The sequence below is a fragment of the Helianthus annuus genome, chromosome 12 (assembly GCF_002127325.2).
Source record: "Helianthus annuus cultivar XRQ/B chromosome 12, HanXRQr2.0-SUNRISE, whole genome shotgun sequence".
In the NCBI taxonomy this organism is placed as follows: domain Eukaryota; kingdom Viridiplantae; phylum Streptophyta; class Magnoliopsida; order Asterales; family Asteraceae; genus Helianthus; species Helianthus annuus.
The window spans coordinates 94,910,704-94,933,008 of NC_035444.2; the positions used below are offsets into that span (position 1 = coordinate 94,910,704).

Below are 22,305 nucleotides of genomic sequence, written 5' to 3' on the forward strand. Positions count from 1 at the left end.
GCATAAAAACAATTATATGACAACCGATAATTTACGGCTCCTAAGTACGTGATTAACAGGTGATTAACGCGATAATAAATGGTGATTACAGCACAAATTAGGCCTTTGGAGTGCCTAGGAACGCTTATCCAACTCTACAGTACGCGTTTGAAGATTCGCGTGGCATCTGCGGAACATCAAATGACAACGGACTGATACCGTGCAAAATACTGACAACGCCACTATTATACGCCTTTTAATTTAAAAAAAAAAATTTATTCTATGGAGTTTGGGTTACGATATCGGGTCTCGTAGGAATTACCGGCCACTTACACATGAGATGGGCTTGTGGGCCCTAGCCTAAACCTGCACATAATATATTAGATCGTCCCTTAAAAATCTTATTAAGATTCACAAAATCTATTCAGGATTCACATAAATCTTATGAAATCTCTACAAATCTAACCTAAATCTCTACAAAATATTTATAAAATCTCCATAGGATTATTGTCTCAAAAAGATGAAACAAAAGATCTATGCAAGATCACAAAATCTCTATAAAGGGTTCCATATGCAGACATCAAATACACACACAAATGAACCAACACACTAAATTACCCCCTATCTCTCTCTCTCTCTATAAACACACAGACAATCAAAGATGAAACCCTCACATTTCATCATCTTCTTTCTTAAATACACAACACACACACACACATAAAAACAACAGGTCCCTCATCTCTCTCGATTATCTTTACAAACAACAACTCCCCTCTTGTCTGCTTGGTCCGACGGTCGGAGTGGAATTCCGGCCGGTCGGCGCCGTTTTTCCGACGCCTACGACACGACCATCCTCCTCCCTTTTCACCTCTACCCACCCCCCTCTCCGATGAGCTCCAGCACCACATAACGAAGTCCGCGGCGGCCGGAGGTGATGGCTTGCGGCTGCGACACTCCGAGAGGAGAGAGAGAAAAACCAGAGAAGAAGACGGGGACCCGACGATTTCCAGCGACTGTGTTTCTCTGGCAGAAGCGCCGTTTTCCAGCAACGGGTGGCCGCCGGTGGTGGAGTTATTTCTGATTGACATGTTTCCCTACAACCCCGGTAACACTCGTCTCTGTTTCTCTTCGCTTTCTCTCATTTCTTTTTCTGAGAATTGATGATAAGGATGAATTGTTGCTGAGAGGATGATGATGATGTTCGAGTCGAGATGTTGATGATAATGATGACAGTGGAGTGGTTATGCTGGTTCGGTCATCTGAGATTTCAGTTCGGGTGTTCGGGTCAGCCGCGATTTGGGTTTCGGGTCAGTGGGTTCAAGGTTGGTTCAAACCGGTTCGGAATCGGGTCAAGAGATGTCAAGGTGGTTCGAGTTCTCAGTACGGGTTTCAGTTTGGCTCGGGTCTCAGTCAGCCGCAGTCAAACAGGGTCAAAGATGGTCAACCGCAGTCAACAGATTTTGGTTCGGGTTCAGATTTTTCGTATTCGGCTCGGGTCAACTCGGGTCAAACACGGCTAACCCAGTTAACTCGGTTAACTCCGTTAACCCGGTTAACTCGGTCAACTCAGCAAGTCGACTCGGTCAACACGTTCGGTGTTTCGACTTGACAATTTGGTAAAGATATACGGCACGATTATTTCATTATTTTTATAGTTTATATCGTGATAACGAGCTCGAACCGACTTATTATAATTTACATTTGATATATATAGTTTAATTGAATCTTGGTTGAATATTGTTGAATTTTGATAAAATAACGACAACCTGTGTTGTCGGGGGCGTCCAAAAACAGAGGAAACTCTGCCCGTTTTCTGAGAAAATCCGTAAAAACAAACGCGTTTTATTATAAGACGAACCATTGTATTCAAGTGATATTTTTGTATAAAAAACAAATACAAAAATAAAATTATTTTCGACGACACTTTACACCTTACGAAAACGACGAGTCGGAAATTATTTACAACAAATGAATATAGTTATTATATTTTTTTTGGATACCAAACAACACAACGACTCTTTTGTAAAATAAATATAGTTTATATTTATTTCCAATATCATACAACGCGGATTCTTTTATAAAAATAAATATAGTTATATATTTATTAACACAACAACTCGACGATTGTTTTATAAAATAAATATAACTTTTATATTTATTTCAAACACCTAAACGGCATACGATATATAATACAAGTTTATTATATATTCTTTTCATAAAACATTCGTTACATACACGTACGACTTCTCAAAAACTACAAGCGAAAGTCTACCGATATATTTATATACTTTTATATAAATATATATATGCTTTAATTCTCATGAGAAACTAAGTCTTTTCAAGACTTGTGAATCCATAACGACGTTAAACGAGCTAACGAGTATAACTTTATCATTTACATCAAATTGCCAACTTAACCGTCGAATCGTTCGGTCAACGATGCGGTAGAGCTCGGTGACACGTAATTTAGTTACCGCTTTTGCTTAGAAACTTATAAGATATTCCGTGATAGGAATATTGTAGAATGCACGCTAGCGAGTCACGTCTTGGAAACGACATCGTATATAGCTAGCTTTGCACAGGAATATTCAGGTGAGTTCATAACCCCACCTTTTTATGGTTTTACATTTTTTCTAAATGTTTTCGGGGTGGAAAAACATGCACTTTTTGCAAAGCGTACAAGAATTACATATTTCTAAACCATGTTATAAGCAAGTTTTAACAGACACGAATGGTTTACGAAAAGCTTATGTCTTATACCGGTTTTTCAAACAAGCGTATTTTTCAAAATATGCATACACACGAATTCTAAACCTAGTGAGTTCATGCTCCCCCTTTTCTTTTAACTGTTTTCAGTTTTATAACTTCGGGGGTGAAATTCATGTTACAAATATTACAATGTTTACAAATGGTATGATGGATACAAAAACAAGCAGCACTCTTGGTGATAACTAGTACCAAGTATGATGCGTTTTGAGAAATGATACATGATACGAGAAATCGTGTCACGAATAGGGTACCATAAGCACCATTAATCAACAATATACCTAGACCGCAGAACAAAAGGTTAGATCTAACGGGTTTCGGGCAGCCACACTCTTGGTGAGAACGAGTACCAAGCAGTGCTTTTGTGTCTCATAATATGCCAACTAGAAAAATGCCTATGGTTTGGATGTTTCCTATGTCGTGTCACATGTTAATGGCCTTGCAACCCATTAACAAATTGTTACATACAGAAATACTTGATACAAAAAATACTTGATTTATACAAGAATACTTGATTTACACAAGAATACTTGATTTGTACGAGAATACTTGATTTACACAAGAATACTTGATTTGTACGAGAATACTTGATTTATCCAAGATACATACCATGTTTTCATTCAAAGTTTCCATACAACATGACAAGAAAATGATTTTAAATTCGTTTTCTCAACCATATTTCAAAAACCGTTATTCAAAAAGATTTATTTCAAATCTTTTACAAACAAACTATGAAGTCGCTCAACTTTATGTTGATTTTTCGCATGTTTCTTTCTCAGGTTACATTTCAAAGTTAAGGCACGGTTGGAATAGGAGAACCATGAATAGTCGAGTACTTAGTGGGCGTTCAATTTCTAGAAGTCTTCGCTTATATTTGCTTCCGCTGTGCAATGAAGATACCAGTCCAGTCACGTCAATGCTCTGATATTCGGGGTGTGACAAATTAAGCTCTCATTGTATAATCATGTAATAAGCATAACTTTAGTAAAAAAAACATTATACAATCAAACAAATTGTGATAACGTAATGATACATAATCACGTTACCTTACACTTGTTTCATATGGTACGTGATTATAGATGGAGGGTCACATTAAGCATTTGTTACTGCTTGCACATATGGTATGTAATTACGTACTGGAACATAATCATGCAACTTACACAAATCACGTAACTTTATAGCTTGTAAAATATTTTTTAAATTAAGAAAACTATAGCAATAGTCTACTCAAATTAAAGAGAATGAAATTCTCGTCAATACCATGTAATTAAAAAGAAATATATCATATGAAAAGAGGTGAAGTAGGTTCAAAGAAAATTGACCATAATATCATTCCCTTCTAAAACTGAAAATGACACTTATTAAGCCTAAGTTATCTTTATTTGGTTTGTTTTGTTTTAGTATTTATTGTTTAGTTTGATTTACCTTATCTCTTGTTATTTAAAAATATTAATTAACTATATTACGATTACCAACTATGTTGAATAGTACTTTAACTATTTTTTAGCTTTTTTGTGTTTTATATTTTTTAATATTTTTACCCCTCAACTTTTAGCATTTACACTTACAATCTCTTAACTTTGTAATTGAGTTATACGTGTTTATTGTATACACGTATCGGTATAAATATTCAATTTGATTTACGTTTTGACGTAGATTTGTTAAGTCGGTCCACGTTTTGACATAAATTTTATTTTATATTTCCGGAAATTAGTCGGGTCAAATATAAGATGTTTTCGTCAGATGTATAAATTTGAGTCACTTTACGTTTCAACAACGCCGCAACGCGTCATACCATTCTTTAACTTAAAAACACTATTTTCTTACGTGCTTCTTTTTATGCACGTGTCGATATAAATTCAAGTTGGTTTATGCTTCCACGTAATTTTTTTCCGGAAATATGTTGGGTCAAATATGATACATTTTCGTGGTTATTTTTTATGTATGTTTTCTATTGGTCTACGTTTTGACGTAATTGTTTTCCAGAAAACAGTCATGCCAAATATAATACGTTTTCATTATACTGTATAAATTCGAGGTACTTTTCATTTCAATGTCACGAGTGTAACGCCTGCGTCCCTGAACTTTTAGCTATTATCAATTTTAGTCCCTAAACTATCTGATACTTGACACTTTTTGATACTTGTGATGCTTAAATCTAGATTCTTGATTCTTAATACTATGATGCTTGATTCTTGATTCTAGAAACTTGATTCTTGATATTTAACACTATGAGACTTGATTCTTGAGGCTTGATTCTTGATACTTGATACATGGAAACTAGATTCTTGATTATTGATGCTTGATACTTTGTTGCTTGACTCTTAAGACTCGTGAAACTTGAGACTTGGTTGAACGAGAGACTGGAGACTTGTCGCTGGCGGAAACTATGAAACTTGGAAAATTTCGTGTTAATGATATAATCTAGTTATGTGATAATATTACCCAATGAAACGCAACGCAACGGTTAATCTAACTCACAAATCGAACCAAAGATGGCAACGCGGAAAGGATGGGATTGACCGAATGACAATCCAATCGGATGACCATCCGATCGGAGGGCCATTCGATCGAAGTGCCATCCGATCCGTGCCACACCGCCCTAACCTTCCTCTCTGACACTATAAATAGGCCTGTCACATCATTCTCACTAATGTGACAGCCTCCTTCGACCAAGACACATGCACTCCCACATTTCTTCCATTTCCCGGCGATTTCGGTACGTTTTACACTAGATTCTTGTACATCCTTGATCTATGCACTACCCTCTACGTGATTCTCCTTTGAAATCACACTTTTCACCATGAAATCTCTGAGGTTTGAGCTCTTGAGGGTGATGTCATCATGGCGGTTTGTACAAACTGTTGTGTGATGTCATTCTAGTCAAGATCTAGCTCAGATCTAAGAAGTTTCATGCGTTTTTACACCAAATCTTACTAAACCTAAACTTTTCGGCTAAAACTTATGATATTCTCCACCTTGTTCTTCAACTTTTACTCAAAACGATGGAATCCGGACCCAAACGGACTATAGACTTGATGATTACTCTGGAGTCGGCTAGGAAAATGGATTGTTGCCGAAGAAGATGACCGAAGTACGGATTCCGACATGAACGCCATCAAGAACAGCCACCTGATCGGACGGGGTGATTCCCATCCGATCAGACCAGCTAAACATTGATGTGTATACCGTTGTCTCAAGACGTACCGTGTCGTCACTGTTAAACCAGAAACTTAGAAACTTTACCAATTGCAAAAACGGAACCAGTCATGACGATCGAATGGCAATCCAATCGGATTGCCGTCCGATCGAACGACCATCCGATCGAACGACCATCCGATCGGAGTGGCATATGTCTCATAAACCTTCAAGCACTTAACATCTTTTGAAACTTTGAAACTTTGGGAACTTCCATGATCGAATGGCAATCCGATCGGACTGCCGTCCGATCGAATAACCATCCGAATGAAGTGACCTGATTTGAACACTTGAATAAACATTCTAGAAATCTCAACACTTGGATCGAATGACCATTTGATCGAATGGCCATCCGTACGGATGACCATCCGATCGGACGGTAATCCGTCCCCACACACACATGAGTCATCTCAATCGAATGGCAATCCGATCGGACTGCCATCCGATCAAGTTGATTGATCCGACACTTTGCACAAATCCTGCTATTCTGCTCAACACTTATTTGTGGTAATCTAATCAGGCTAACCCTAAAGAGCTCCCTTTGATCCAATAACAGTTAAACTGTTAAGCCATCACTGTGATTACACTCGATCCCCTTTTGTTTTAAACTTTGGGATGCAACATGTATTCTATTAAACTATGAAACTTGATACTTTGAATCTAAACTCTATCCTATGTGTATGTGAAACTTGTGATTCTTGATTCTTGATTCTTTATGCTATGTGAACGTTTAATCCATTGTGTGTAGTTCCGCCTTAACAGTAGTAGCGCTATAGGAAGGTCTCCCCATTATTCTTGGGGGTATTGTTAAGAGGATTCTAGTTTTCCTTGAGTCTTGGGAAAACATCAAAGCATCGGGACACTTGGGCTATCACTTGGACTGCGAACACTAGCATGGCTGAAACTATTTTATTCATTTACATTATGGATATGAGTCTTTCAAATCTATTATGCAATATACTCAAACTTGTATACTCGCTGGTATGTTTTTGTACTGACTCTATTTTAATATATGTTGCAGGCTGATAGGATGGTGAATCATGGAAATCAAGCTAGGCTAATGCTTAGAAACCCACCTAGTCTAATCTATAATTTGAATAATGAATTATGATTGTATTTGATACTTTTGTTGGTGATGTTGTTTTAGGCAAACTTTTGCATGAAACTTGATTAACCTGTAATGTGTAACACCCCGTGTTTCGAAAGTCAAAGTCAAAGTCAAGGTTGAAGCCAAAGGAAGAAAGATTGCTAATTGCGATCTGTCACTCCTTGCTCAACTACTGTTTTGACTTCTTTGACTTGTTGATGATCTATTTATTTTATTGCATTAGTTGTATTATGTGGAGTAATTGTTAATAATCGAGGTTTAATCGCTATTTATCGCATGTTTTACCATTTATCGCATCGCAATCGCATTCGTAACCCGACCTATGCGTTTTGGATATTGTTTTACGTGTGTGTGTTACTTATGAGTTACTTGCGCATGCTTATTTATGAATATGTTATGGTGATTAATCGAAACGCAATCGCAACTCTATCACAATCGAATCGCAAACGCTAAACGCAAGTTATTTAGAGTGATTGTATGTTAGATATAGTAGTTGGGATTAGTTGTGTAGCTAATGGATAATTCAATCGCACCACTCGCTCGAAACGCATTGCAAAACCCAACGCACGAAACGAAACGCCGAAACCTAAATCGTCTGTGCCACTCAATCGAGTGACTACTCGATCGGATGGTCAATCAATCGGGTTGCTATCCGATCGGACAGTCATCCGATTGGTGACCCACTCGACCACTTTGCATTTTCCTTTTTGGGAAACCCTATAAATACCCCCACTTGTCACATCACTTGATATGACAGCTCTCCACTCGACCCAGCCACACTCAGACCTTCTTTCTCTCGACTCCTCGCGATTCTTGTAAGTTTTCAACCTAAATCTTGTACTTCTATGATCTACACGCACTTCTTCATCATTCTCTCTTTTGAATCTTAACTTTTAACCGTGAAATCAACGGATTTGAAGTGTTCTAGGATGATGTCATCATGGAGTTCATATGAACTTCATTTTTTGGCTTCAATCCACCAAGAACAACTTAGATCTAGACGATTTCCATATGAATAAACAAAGATCTTGCATAGATCTGAACATATTCATGGTGAAAAGGATTGAAGAATGGTTTTCTAACTTTCTTTCAACTCTTTCACACTCAATGCACTCAAAACAGATAGAATCGGAGTTGTTCTGATCTTCTACTCTTTCTTAGTGATGTGTTGGATCAAGATCTGAATTCTATCTAAGAGACAACCAATTTCGGGTTAAACATGAACCACCGTCTCGAACAGTTAACTGGCCGGACTAGGGTTCTTCCTACCCGATCGGATTACTTGAGTCTTAACGAGGGTTCTGTTGTTTAGCACGTTATCAAATCGTCTCGATCAAAACTGCAAACTATCAAACAATCAAGTGTCAAGACGATCAGGCCGTTGGGACGGATTACCGTCCGATCGGATTGCCATCCGATCGGTTGCCTTCCGATCGGACAGCCATCCGATTGGCTTGCACCTTGGTCTCACACTTAAACTTTTGTTGCAACCTTTGAAGATCTGAACGTCGAACGGGTTGCCGCCCGATCGGATTGCCATCCGATCGAGCGACCATCTGACCATGTGATGTTTGGGACTTCAACACTAAAACAATTTTCAACATGTTCAATGCATAGTCAGTTCTAACGGATTGCCACCCGATCGGTAGACCATCCGATCGAGTGACAACACTGCTGTGAACTTGTTCTCTGAGAAATACCTCGCCGAACGGATCGTCAGCCGATCGAACCGCCGTTCGATCGACCGACCTGAAGGGTAGAGATACTTCTCTGTTTTCAAAATGCTACAACGAAAACTTCAAAAGGCAAACCATCATACACAAACACATCTTTACCAAGCGAGGTGTCAATCCAATCGAATGGCCATCCGATCGGATGACCATCCGAACGTATTGACATCCGATCGACTGGCCATCCGATCGGATTGCCATCCGATCGGATGGCGGGATTACCATCCGACACTATCACTCTTACACCGTTTTACGCGCCGCTTATCGTTTATGCTATCGTTAACTGTTCAGGCTAATCTCTTCCAGCGCTCCCTTCAATCCAAGATAGTGTTTACTTGTTAAGCATAATCTGTGAGTATACTCGATCCCTTTTTGCTTTATGCACTTTTGGGTGTTACATACGTTATTTATTCTAAATCACAATCGACACACAACACAAACACTATTTATACGCTAACCGTTATTGCATGCTACGTGTTATTCGATGAATGCTTGTATGTTATGTTAACACAGTGATTGTTTCCTGACACCTTAGCAACGATAGTACTATAGTTTGGACTCAGCACCTGTCGCGGATAGGGGTCGCTATGGGCTTTACTTCACGTGTCCCAGTGGGGATATGTGTTGCGCATTCTACAAATCGCAGTCACGTCTATGCATATTTCTCTGTCGATAACCTACTTGCCTTCTCTTTATACATGTTACATGCTGGTTATGCGTAAACGATTTCGAACTCTATTATACCTACTAAACTTGTATGCTCACCTTTACACTATGTGTATTGACCTTTATTTTAACGTATGTGGCAGGTGTTTGAGATGCTAGGATGTTGCTTGCTTTTCATGGAATCAAGTAGGGTTGAGAGTCGAGAAACAAAGACAATTTATCTTATTTTTATTTGAAATCTGAGTTGTCGGAACATGTTATTTGACTTTGAGATATCGTTGTCTATAATAATTTACTTGCTTAATAGGTTATGGTATGGGACATAATATTTAACTATTTGGTAAAGTAGTTGTTATGGAATTTCTCTTAGTCAATCTGTTTTGCTCAGTGCCGCGCCCCGATGATTCCACCATCGGTTGGGGTGTGACATAATGAAACTTTTGTTGTGATGGAATCTCATGAGCAATCTGAACGCTTAGTGTCGCACCCCGATGTTTCCGCCATCGGTTGGGGTGTGACAACAACAACGTGCTACGTGTCCATTAAATTTTGTTAAAAAACGGGTTGCCCCACCGCGGGTATTATCCACTGGTTATAGTTATAAATATTTGGGGTTGTACTTGGATCTTTTGGTGCAAGACTATCGATTTAAGTTATGTTACGGTGTTTATCTTCAATACCACTTGCGTCAATTGTTTTTTTCTTGAAAGGTGTGAATTATTTGCGAATATCGAGAGGTCTAGCATACTTTGTCTTAACCGGATCCGCTCTAGAGAGCCCCCTCCCACAATAGATCCCCAATTTAAACCCCTCAATGAGAAACCCCTATCACCCAGACTCGAACTTGAGACCTGGAAGGTAAAACTCACCCGGGCACACCATAGGTGAAACTTAAATACCTGTGGCCACCATTAGAGCACTAGTGATGGTTCATCAATTGTTTTGTTGGTACTTCACATATGGATATGTAATAAAACTAATCTTTGAATTAGGAACACAAGTTTATCTGTTGAGAATTAAGAGTTATCGTTATAAAATTTTGATTGTAAATTTAACTAGTAGAATTCCCCGTATATTGTGATGGAAAATCAGTCCATATCATTACAATATTGATTCGATGTTGAAAGTCAGCATAGCAATCGAAATATAAAAGTCAAAAGATATAGTCATGGTATACCAAAAAAAAAGACATTTACAAGTATTTTATATAGATCAAAAACCATAAAAACTAATACCAATAACCTTTCCGAAATAACTACTAGTAACGGTTCTAAAAGTAGTGATACCAGTACCGATATTGTTTGATCAAAGTTGATGTGGTACCGATATTGTTGGGACGGTATCACGTCGGTTTGTCATGGTACCAGTATGGTACCAACACTCATTGATGCGTGTGTAGCGTTATATAATTTTTATGTTTATTTTTAGCCCTTTTTAACACTTTAGTTAAGTTTTAAATTTATAAAACACGATATTTTACTAACACTAAACACACATATGGGCAAGTGCACCCATCGTGAGCGTAGTATAGCGTTGGTAAGATACCGAGGTCGTCCAAAGACACAAGAGCTTTTAGTACCGGTTTATCCTCAACGTCTAATCAAATCAAGATTTTAGAAAAAGGTTTTAAAAAAAAAATAAAAACTAAAAATGCTGAAAATAAAAATAAAACAGATAGACAAGATGAATCACTTGGATCTGACTCGCCTTTAGTGTAACCTTTGATTATTTCCGCACTTTTGCACTTTTTAAGAGATTATCTTAGTTATAGTAGTAGGCCCCTCTTTTGAAGGTGGCGTTACCCTCAACCCAGTAGTTTGAATCAGCAAGGTTACAATCCTAAAGGGTTGGATTATTGAAAGATAATTAATTAAGTTATTAATGTGTAATGTGGTAGGCTCCTCTTTTGAAGGTGACGTTACCCTCGGCTAAGTGGCTTGAGTCAGCAGGGATACAATCCCAAGTAGCCGGGTTAATGTATTAATAGTAGTTTACATATGAGGGGAACAAGCCATTCGCACACCCGCCATCCAATGACAGTGGGTATTGAAGGAGGTCCTAGTAAGCTTGACCCAGGTCCTTGCAGGATCTATACACTGAACAAGGCAAGAACCTTACCAAACCATTCCCTTAACCCCCGACCAGGTAGCCAACATATCTCTATATAGACCGTAGAGATATGAATGGTGTAAATCTTATATTTTATATAGACAGTAAAATAATGCCAAGAAACCACGGACAAATGATAAGGAAGTTTCACCTTCAACATAAGAAACTAGTTATTAAAGTCATTAATACAAAACCAAGTAAAAAGTGTGAAAAGATTAAAAATAAAAAGTATTACACTAAATGATTGTCTTCATCAAGTGATGTAAGAGACTTAGGCAAACATGGCCTTTGATTGTCAAGAACTCTTACTATCAATCTTGGATCCCGAGACTACTACACACACTCTATGATGGATGATGGTGGTGGATGAGGGTGTTGTGATGGTGGTGGAGTGTGGGTGAAGTGGGAGAGAGGTGGTTTACCAAGGGATGCCTTTGAAGTGAACCAAGCACCTCTATTTATAGCCTTCACAGAATCCCGGGCACGGCCCCGTGTCCATTGAGCACGGGCCCGTGTCCATCCACTTTCTCTTTCTTCATTAAATGCAGTTTGTCTGCATTAGTTGACCACGCCCCCGTGTCCGATGGGCATGGCCCTGTGTGCAGAAGCGTATCTGTACTATCAAGATTTGCTTGGATTCTGCGAATCTTAGCGTTGACCACGGCCGTGTTCAGCTGGGCACGCCCCCGTGTTGGGAAATAGAAGCTTCTACAACTTTGTCTTTTCTGCAGACACTTGGGCACGCCCCTGTGTCCGCTGGGCACGGGGCGTGTTCAGCCTTCTGATCTCTTGTTTTGCTTGGGAAGATGCTGTCGAGGGGTCGGGTATGCCACGTTTATTCCTTTTCTTGTATTTATGTTAGATTTAGCTGTATTTTTGCTTCTTTTGTTCATTTGCGCTCATTTAATCCTGAAAATACAAAAGCAAGACAAAAGCACACTTTTTCCAACATTAGTACTAAAAAAGGGTTAGTTTTATGTCTCATTTGATGTAATTTATATGTTGCATTTTACACACATCAAATACCCCCACACTTGAATCTTTGCTTGTCCTCAAGCAAAACTCTTTATAATGCGGCTTACACACCCAAATGGAATGGGTAGAAGAGAAGTTTTGGGCTTGTCTTAAGTGTCGGGATTCCAAGATCTTTATTAGGTTTTATTTTTATGTTATTTACAATCCTATTCGTTATGATTTATTTAGAACGTTTCATAAGATAAATTACTTATTTGGGCATAACATGCCTCTTTAATATTCCATTTATATACAAGTTCACATACCTCATGGGAGACCACTCAACACTCGGCCGAAGATGTATTTTTGTGAAACACTCGAGACCAACATGGAACTTACTTCTACCATATGATTGCCAAGCAATCAATCCTCCTCCTTTTTAACTATACACCTTTGTAAATATCAAGAGGACTTCAGGAAGGGTTAGGCTTGGGTTAAAGGTAGGTGGTTTTGGGTTACTGGTTAGTAGAAAAAGGGCGAAAGGCGTAAAAAGCGTCGGTTTTCGTAAAACTTTTTGTTTTTTGTGACTTTTTATTCAAACGAAGCATTTTTCAAACAAAGTTTCTTTTGAGGAACTTGTTTGTTTATTGCTATACTTCATCAACATTATATATATATATATATATTATAAGGAATGTAACATGAAGACCGAGCTTTTTACTAAAATAAATGGTTTAAAATGAAAAAGGGGTTTTAGTGGGTAAAGGGTGTTTGTTTTGTGGGTTAGAAATGAACAGGTTTAGGCTCAAAGGGGTTAACTAGGGGGATTTTGGGTAGGTGGTTAAAAAAAATAATGGTGTTGAAAGAAAAATGGGTTAGTCCTAATGCCTCTATCATTTAGTTAGTTGGGTTTAAGTTGATAAGGACCGGGAATGCATTGTCATGGCAAGTTCTAGAGTCGTAAGAAACCAAGCGGCTATTCGCACAAGAAACGAAAGATGAGCATTTAGTTTAAAGATGTGTATTTATATGCTCAATAAAGGCTCAAAACTCACTTTTTGTGGGAATGGGTTTTTAATGTGATCAAGTATATATAATCAAATTTTAACTAGATTTGTCATGCTGTTTCATAATTTTCTTATGTTGGTTCTTTTTATCACGATGCTATCGGTTGTAAACTCGTAAAAATATGACCTTTTTAGAACTTGTTATTCCCAAATTAAACCAAGAAAAGTAAAAAAAAAAAGTTTTTTTTGAAAAAATTTGGGGTGTTTAGCGTTTCCAATAGAGTTTTGTGTAAAGCTTGTAATTAGGACTTGCAAAATTCAAGGTTTTAGCATCCCCCCTACACTTAAATTACACATTGTCCTCAATGTGTCCCAAAAATAAGTTTTTAGGTTGATTGAATGTGTAAAAAGGTGTGTTAAAAACAAAATTTATGTTACTGGGCATCTGGACACGGGCCGTGGTGACCGGGCACGGCCCCGTGTTCAGGTTGCCAGTAACAGAAAGTAACAGAAGGCTGGGCACGGGGGCGTGTTCAGCGAACATGCCTCGTGTCCAGTTGCCTGAACTGGTCGTTTTTCTGCAAATCATTGAGCATGGGGCGTGTTGGCTGAGCACGGCCCGTGCTTAATTTGTTGTAATGAAGAAAAAATGTCGGGAGGCTCTGTTTTTATTCATGGGGTGTTGGTTCAAGCTTCCCTTAGTATCCTTCACCATCCCGAGTGTGTTTTATCCATTACAACATCTTCCAAACGCAAAATAATTAAACAACCATCATTCATTAAAGAGAAGATTACAAATAAGTTCCTAATAAAAGCATAAACTAAAACTTAGATAAGTAGGTCAAGAAAAACAAGAAATCTAAAACCGCAAAGAAGTCCTAGCCTATAGTTTATTTTAAGAGCAAAATTTCCGATAAAGATAATTCTCTCGGTTGAATGAGGCTTGAAGAACTTCTCCTCCGGGTATGGTCCCTCACACGTCGTTGAGCCATTCTTCTATCTCCCTAGGGAGAAGAAAGGCGGGCTCATTGGCATCATCATTTTGAGGGGGTGTAACTTCCACCGGAACTTCTTGCAAATTGTCAAGAGGAGGTTCCGCGGGGATGTCATCCCACCCAGTGGGGTTATTGACTCCAAGTGCTAGGTTCTAATCTTCTTGGGGAAGGATTGGTTCCATGGGAGGTGTCACAAGTATGTTCAACCTCTGGTGCAAGAGGTTGATTTCTTGGAAACTATTTTCCAGGCCCAACCGTCAGATAATTTATACGGTCGATCAGGACCTCTTCTACGGATGTCATTTCGTTGAGAGCTTCTCGTAGTGCCATCACATAGCGTACAAGAGTTTCTTCGTTTGAAGGCCTACGTTCCCTACGACTGTTTCTGGAATGTGCTGAAGAGGTTCCACTGTTTTGGCTTGACATTCTATGAAAATAAACCGAAAAGAGTTCATTTTAGTGAAACAGTACCTCGAACACGTCCCCGTGCTCACTGAGCACGGCCCCGTGTTCACCTCTCTGCAGATTTTTGGAACAAGGAATCTTGGAGCTTTAAATTATTTTTCTAACTTTTGAGACATTCTTAAGCAGAAATAACTTAAAACAGTGTTATAAAACTTATTTTTAACAAGATTCCTTGAATAAAAATCTAACAAATATCACAATAAAGCTTGAAACCATGGTGATTTCAAGCTCTAATGGAGGTGTTGAGGGAAAAATGAAGAAGAAGGCAATGGACAAAAGTAGAAAGGACAAGATGGTTGTTGAGAAACTTCTTTAGAATATATCTAGTATGGTATGTGTGAAGATCCCACAAAATCTCTGTCTTTGAAATGGTCCAAATGTGCAGGAATCTTGCTGCAGATATAGAAAGCGACAGCACGCTGGACATGGCCCCGTGTCGGCTGGACACGGCCCCGTGTGCAGACGAGATTTTGACATTTTTTGTCGGTATTCTGACCGAAAGTCAGACGAGAATCTTTTGGTGGACACGGGGGCGTGCTGACCTGGACACGGCCTCGTGTCCAGAAGCTGTTTATGAAGTTTTGTCTATTTTTAAGGAATTTATCTGGATCAGGTGGTTCCTTACAGGACGGAACAACACCGAAGTGCCTGAGATACCTTAGTTGCCCTAGATTTAGAGGAGAACGCAAGAGGTTATCGGAAAGGGTGATTCCTATGCTAAATTTAGGTGGACAAGTCCAACCCTTATCCGGGCTCTCGTTAAAGAAGGTGTATGTCGAATTGCTCAGGTCTATGTATGCATTGACGAAAGTCGATGGGGAGTCCTTCACGGCACAATCGACACAGGGACGACTATCGCTCAAGTCTTCACGAGAGTTAGAGGTTATTTCGGGAGCGACGATGTTGTTTTTATCCGAATGCGATCTCAATAATTCTTCTTGGGAGTTGTCTTGAGATGAATTAGTTATGTCCATCTCAAGCTCTTTTATCCAATTAAGAATTAGATCTTCCATTTGAAATAATTCTTCAAGAAGCATTTCATCTAGAAGGGACGATTGAGAGTATTCGAGGGATAGATAGGGATTATTTTTACTTTCGCCCCTCTTAAAGCTACAGGAAAACAATGGGTCTATATAGTGGGGAGTGTAATTTAAAAAATAACATTTTAAATCTTCGTGAGTTCCGCCACATATTTGACACCACGTACCATAAGAGGAGCGGAAGTAAAAAAAAATCAGTATCGCTCATGTTTGTGTCAGAAATTACCAACCGTCGGGATCTTACGGTTCTGTTTTCAGTATCTGATACTTGGGCACGGGGCGTGTTTGTTGGGCACGGCCCCGTGTTCAGCTACCGTCTGACTTAAAACAGGATTGCCAGTACCAAAGATTGGGCACGGGACGTGTTCAACGGGCACGACCCGTGCTGCGCTCTGCAGAAGCTGAAAATTCTAGAAAAATCCTAAAAAAATAGAAAAATAAGAAAAACGATTAGGTCGTTGATTTCTAACTTTCTTAAAATCCTTGTGTCCCCGGCAACGGCGCCAAAAACTTGATGCGTGTGTAGCGTTATTTAATTTTTATGTATATTTTTAGCCCTTTTTAACACTTTAGTCAAGTTTTAAATTTATAAAACACGATATTTTACTAACAGTAAACACACATATGGGTATGCCCACTCATCGTGAGCGTAGTATAGCGTTGGTAAGATACCGAGGTCATCCAAGGACACAAGAGCTTTTAGTACCGGTTTATCCTCAACGTCTAATCAAATCAAGATTTTAGAAAAAGGTTTTAAACATGAAAATAAAAACTAAAAATGCTGAAAATAAAAATAAAAATAAAAATAAAACAGATAGACAAGATGAATCACTTAGATCCGACTCGCCTTTAGTGTAACCTTTGATTATTTCCACACTTTTGCACTTTTTAAGAGATTATCTTAGTTATAGTGACGTTACCCCCAACCCAGTAGTTTGAGTCAGCAAGGATACAATCCTAAAGGGTTGGATTATTGAAAGATAATTAATTAAGTTATAATGCGTAATGTGGTAGGCCCCTCTTTTGAAGGTGAAGTTACCATCGGCTAAGTGGTTTGAGTCAGCAGTGATACAATCCCAAGTAGCCGGGTTAATGTATTAATAGTAGTTTACATATGAGGGGACCAAGCCATTCGCACCCCCGCCATCCAATACCAGTGGGTATTGAAGGAGGTCCTAGTAAGCTTGACCCAGGTCCTTACAGGATCTATACACTGAACAAGGCAAGAACCTTACCAAACCATTCCCTTAACCCCCGACCAGGTAGCCAACATATCTCTATATAGACCGTAGAGATATGAATGGTGTAAATCTTTTATTTTATATAGACAGTAAAATAATGTCAAGACACCACGGACAAATGATAAGGAAGTTTCACCTTCAACATAAGAAACTAGTTATTAAAGTCATTAATACAAAACCAAGTAAAAAGTTCGAAAAGATTAAAAATAAAAAGTATTACACTAAATGTTTTTCTTTACCAAGTGATGTAAGAGACTTAGGCAAACATAGCCTTTGATTGTCAAGAACTCTTACTATCAATCTTGGATCCCGAGACTACTACACACACTCTATGATGGATGATTGATGATGGTGGTGGATGAGGGTGTTGTGATGGTGGTGGAGTGTGGGTGAAGTGGGAGAGAGGTCGTTTGCCAAGGGATGCCTTTGAAGTGAACCAAGCACCTCTATTTATAGCATGCACAGAAGCCCGGACACGGCCCCGTGTCCATTGAGCACGGGCCCGTGTCCATCCACTTTCTCTTTCTTCATTAAATGCAGTTTGTCTGCATTAGTTGACCACGCCCCCATGTCCGCTGGGCACGGCCCCGTGTGCAGAAGCGTATCTGTACTATCAAGATTTGCTTGGATTCTGCGAATCTTAGCGTTGACCACGGCCGTGTTGAGCTAGGCACGCCCCCGTGTTGGGAAATAGAAGCTTCTACAACTTTGTCTTTTCTGCAGACACTTGGGCACGCCCCCGTGTCCGCTAGGCACGTGGCGTGTTCAGCCTTCTGATCTCTTGTTTTTGCTTGGGAAGATGCGGTCGAGAGGTCGGACATGCTACGTTTATTCCTTTTCTTGTATTTATGTTAGATTTAGCTGTATTTTTGCTTCTTTTGTTCATTTGCGCTCATTTAATCCTGAAAATACAAAAGGAAGACAAAAGCACACTTTTACCAACATTAGTACTAAAAAGGGTTAGTTTTATGTCTCATTTGATGTAATTTATATGTTGCATTTTACACACATCACTCATTATAGCTTACGATACAGAAATAGATACTCTATATCGCTACCAAAGTTGTTCGGACAGTGTCGGTTTAGTTCATCACGGTTGAGAACAAAAAAAAAACAATAACATTTAACTCATCTGATTCTAAACAAAGCTTTTAGCAAAGAACATAGATACAAATAAGCACGTCGCAACGATATATTCGAAATTTTATAAAGCATCACACTATATTATTAGAATAACGAAATGTGTAAATGACGTCATTTAAAAAACTTAATGTGATGTAGCTTTGATAACATGCACATTTGTGCTTTGATCACTTGTGTATTATCACTCACAACTCAATTTCAAATAGATGTACGTTACGAAGTAGATAAAATTATGCATGTAACAACGGCATACTTGGTATTATATAAACATCGTATCTTAGAAGCTATAGGAGAAAAACAAAATATGTTTAAAATTAACGATCAAAATATAATAGTAAAAGTTAAAATTCAAAAAATACAATAATATAAAAAATCCTAGTTACTATTTTTGATTTCAAGATAGATTTATGTTGAGACGTAAATAAAAATATGTTCGTAGCAATGACATATTCGAATTATAAAAAGAATTGTATTTTTTTTATTTCGAGATAGATTTATGTTGAGACGTAAATAAAAATATGCTTGTAACAATGACATATTCAAATTATATAAAGCATTGTATCTTAAAAGCGATAAGAGAAAAACAAAATATGATTAAAATTAATGTTTGTAATATAATAATAAAAAATAAAAGGTAAAAAATACAATAATATGAAAAAAAAAACTTAGTTATACTGATTTGCGGTTAAAAAAGACTAGAAAAAATTACACCATTGGTCCTTTAGTTTTCTGTCAAATTTTAATGTCGGGTACTAATAGATTTTTGTTGCAAAATCAGGTATTAGCGTTCTAATTTATCACAATGTTGAGTACTAAGGCTAAACCTTGTCACAATGTTGAGTACTAAGGCCAAACCTTGTTAACTTTTTTGTTAAGTCTTTCTAAATAACTAAAATGCCCTTTAATAATTAACGTTTTTTAGTTATTTTGTAAAACTTAGAAACTGCAGGGACTATATGTGTTAAATAATCAAACTTGTTATATGAAATAAAAGAAAGCCCTCCTTTCAGGAGGTCTTCTCCGGTAAAATCCTCGAATTTCGGCCATATCGAATCCGTAAAATTTTTCCATTTAAGTCTTTTTTTCGCTGATTTTTTTTAAATTTGATTTTAACATGTTAAGTTAATTTTAAAAGATATATTTTTTAACTATTTTTAAACATTTTTTATATTTTTAGTTTTTGATTTTTTTATTTAAAAGGTTTCTACATGTATTTATAAGGAAAAGCGCCGAAAAAGATTTTAAAAAAATGATTTTTAACATGTTAAGTTGAATTTTTAAGAGTGTTTCCCGATTCCCCAATTTTTAGTGTTTCCCAATAAACTTTGTCCTATATATAAATGTTAAAAGGGTTGTATGTGTATATATTTACTTAAGAGGCTCCTAACTTTAATCTTTGATTAATTATTGTTAAATAAATAACAAACATAAACACTATATGTCTATAGATGAAGGTTCAAATAAAAAACGACTAGTTATCGCGAAAACTTGAAAACTAACTAAAAAAGCATAAAAAACATATCAATTTTTTTTGCATACCAATTTTCGCTGTTTTAGTATATAAAAACAAACTTTTTTTCAAAAATAAAATTTGCAGTGCACATGTGTAATAGTACACATGTGAATTATTACACATGTGCACTAAAAAAAAATTCGAAAAAAAAATTATATAAAAAACTAGCGATTGTAATACACATGTGTAATAGTACACATGTGAATTATTATACACGTCGACTACCTTTCTTAGTCTTTAAACCTTTTATATAAAAACACAACTACTAAAATACTAGCGGTTGTTTCCACTGAGTTTGCTAAAAACTCCAAAATTCTATAAAGCTAGTTTTGTGCTCATCACATTGTGAATATAACGTTTCATATGCACAGAAATCACTACTTATATGTTGGTAGCGATACTTTACTTTTAGAAAGTACAATCATTTATGATATAAAGTCAACTAGATGATTATGAGGTTTTGTAACATACCCAAATCTACATGTGCATGTTGTCGCCTACCAATTATGCTATTCGTACATTTTGTATAAACCTGAAATCTCAAAATACCAAAATATTAGAGCACTCACAATAGAGTCATTAACCCCTTAGAGCATCCACCATTCGATCTATGTTGATGTTTTTAAGGAGAGAGAAAGGTGAGGTAGATGAGAGAGGGTGTGAGGTGTAGGAGAGGTGTGGTGGTGTATTTTTTTTTCTTTTTTCGAACGGTGGCATTTTATAACTGAAAGATAAAATACAACGAAGGGGCCAGCCGGAAGCTGAGAGTCCCGAAAGAGAAAAACAGAATTACATAATGATATCTCTAATATTGAAGTCTTTCCATCTCATCCAATCGAGCTTACTAAACGGCGACCGATGTTTTAGCCAAAAGTATGAGTCTTCTTTAATCTCCTCGACTACCTTCAGAACCGAGAAAGGAATGTTTTCAAAAACTTTCCCATTTCTACTTTTCCAAACTCTCCAGACAGAAGCGTACAAAATCACTTCAATGGTTTTTTTTTCAAATCTTTGAACCCTTGTGTTTGTAAACTTCATCCAGCAAACCATTGAAATCCGACACTTGAGTGCTAACACTGATCTTGATCCAGTTGAAGACATGCCACCAAATCGCTTTTACCAAAGTGCATTTGACCGTGAGATGGTTAACTGTCTCAACATCACCGTCGCAAATACCACACTCTAAGTTCCCCAGATTAATGCCTCTATGATCCAAAGCTGCTTTTGTAGCAATGCTCCCCAGAATGAGTCTCCAAACAAAGAGTAACACTTTATTAGGGACCCATCTATTCCAAGTAAAATGCCCCACCTCGGTTTTATTACCCATTTTCTCAGCCACAAAAGACCGAAAAGTCGCTACAGAGAAGGTCTGAATCAGGTCGTTGTTGTTGACGATCCCGGTGTTATCCGTGATCTCCACCCCAGCTTTCTTAAGCTTTCTTAAGCTTATCGTACATCGAGTTAATGTCTTTCCATACACCCGGTCTGTCTCGCTTGATCGGAATGCCTAAGGGAGAATTATCATTGCCATGCATTGCCCGTAAAACCTTCGTCCAGAGTTGTGTCGGGTTGTTTCGGAACCTCCATTTCCATTTAGCCAACAAAGCCCAATTTAAACTTCTTATTTTCCCAAACCTAGGCCTCCCATGTTCTTTGGAGCTTGCACCTTCTTCCACGCCACCCACTGTAATTTATTTTTTCCACCCAACTTACCCTAAACAAAAGCTCTTCTAATCCCTTCAAGAGAATTGATAACCTTGACCGGTGCTTTGAATATAGATAAGGAAGGAAGAAAGAAAGAGGTGTATATGGGAAAAAACATGTATTTGAGGAGAGAGAAAGGTGTTGTAAGAGGAAAGGAAGAAAGAGGAGAGAGGAGAGATAGTGTTGTTTTTGGATGATAATACGAGGCAAGAGAGAGAATGTGTGTGATTGGTGAGGTAATGCCACCTTGGTACAATAAAAACATCAAAAAACACCCCTTATTGGGGATGCTCTTATACTCAAATATAAAGAAAATGTTAGATTTTGTCTATTTTTACTTATATATTAGAGTACTCATCACCATACGTAGTACAAAACTAAAGTAAACCTCTATATTTAAAGCTTTAAGATTCATCCTCTATATCATTTTTTGGGAATAAATGTGTATTTTAGTTAAATTAAAATCTTGCCGTTTCTGTATGAACGATTATCTATTATTGATAACTATCTTAGATTCCCGAACAAGTGCTTGCAATCCATTCCATTCTCCTCTCATATTGCTAGCACCATCATAGCCTTGATCACGGATTTTACTAACATCAAAATTGTAATGCAATAGTAATAGTGTATTCCACAAATTTACTTTCAAGGTCACGGTCACTGATAAAGTATCCGTAACATGAACTA

The 22,305-nt window shown here is 37.7% G+C and overlaps 1 long non-coding RNA gene across 1 annotated transcript; it reads left to right on the forward strand.

Annotated features, from left to right (window-relative positions):
* Positions 1-551: 551 nt before the first annotated feature.
* Positions 552-3,835, forward strand: LOC118484741. The gene is made up of 2 exons (XR_004874302.1): positions 552-1,595; positions 2,492-3,835. It is a non-coding gene; the product is annotated as an uncharacterized LOC118484741 (long non-coding RNA).
* The last annotated feature ends 18,470 nt before the right edge of the window (positions 3,836-22,305 follow it).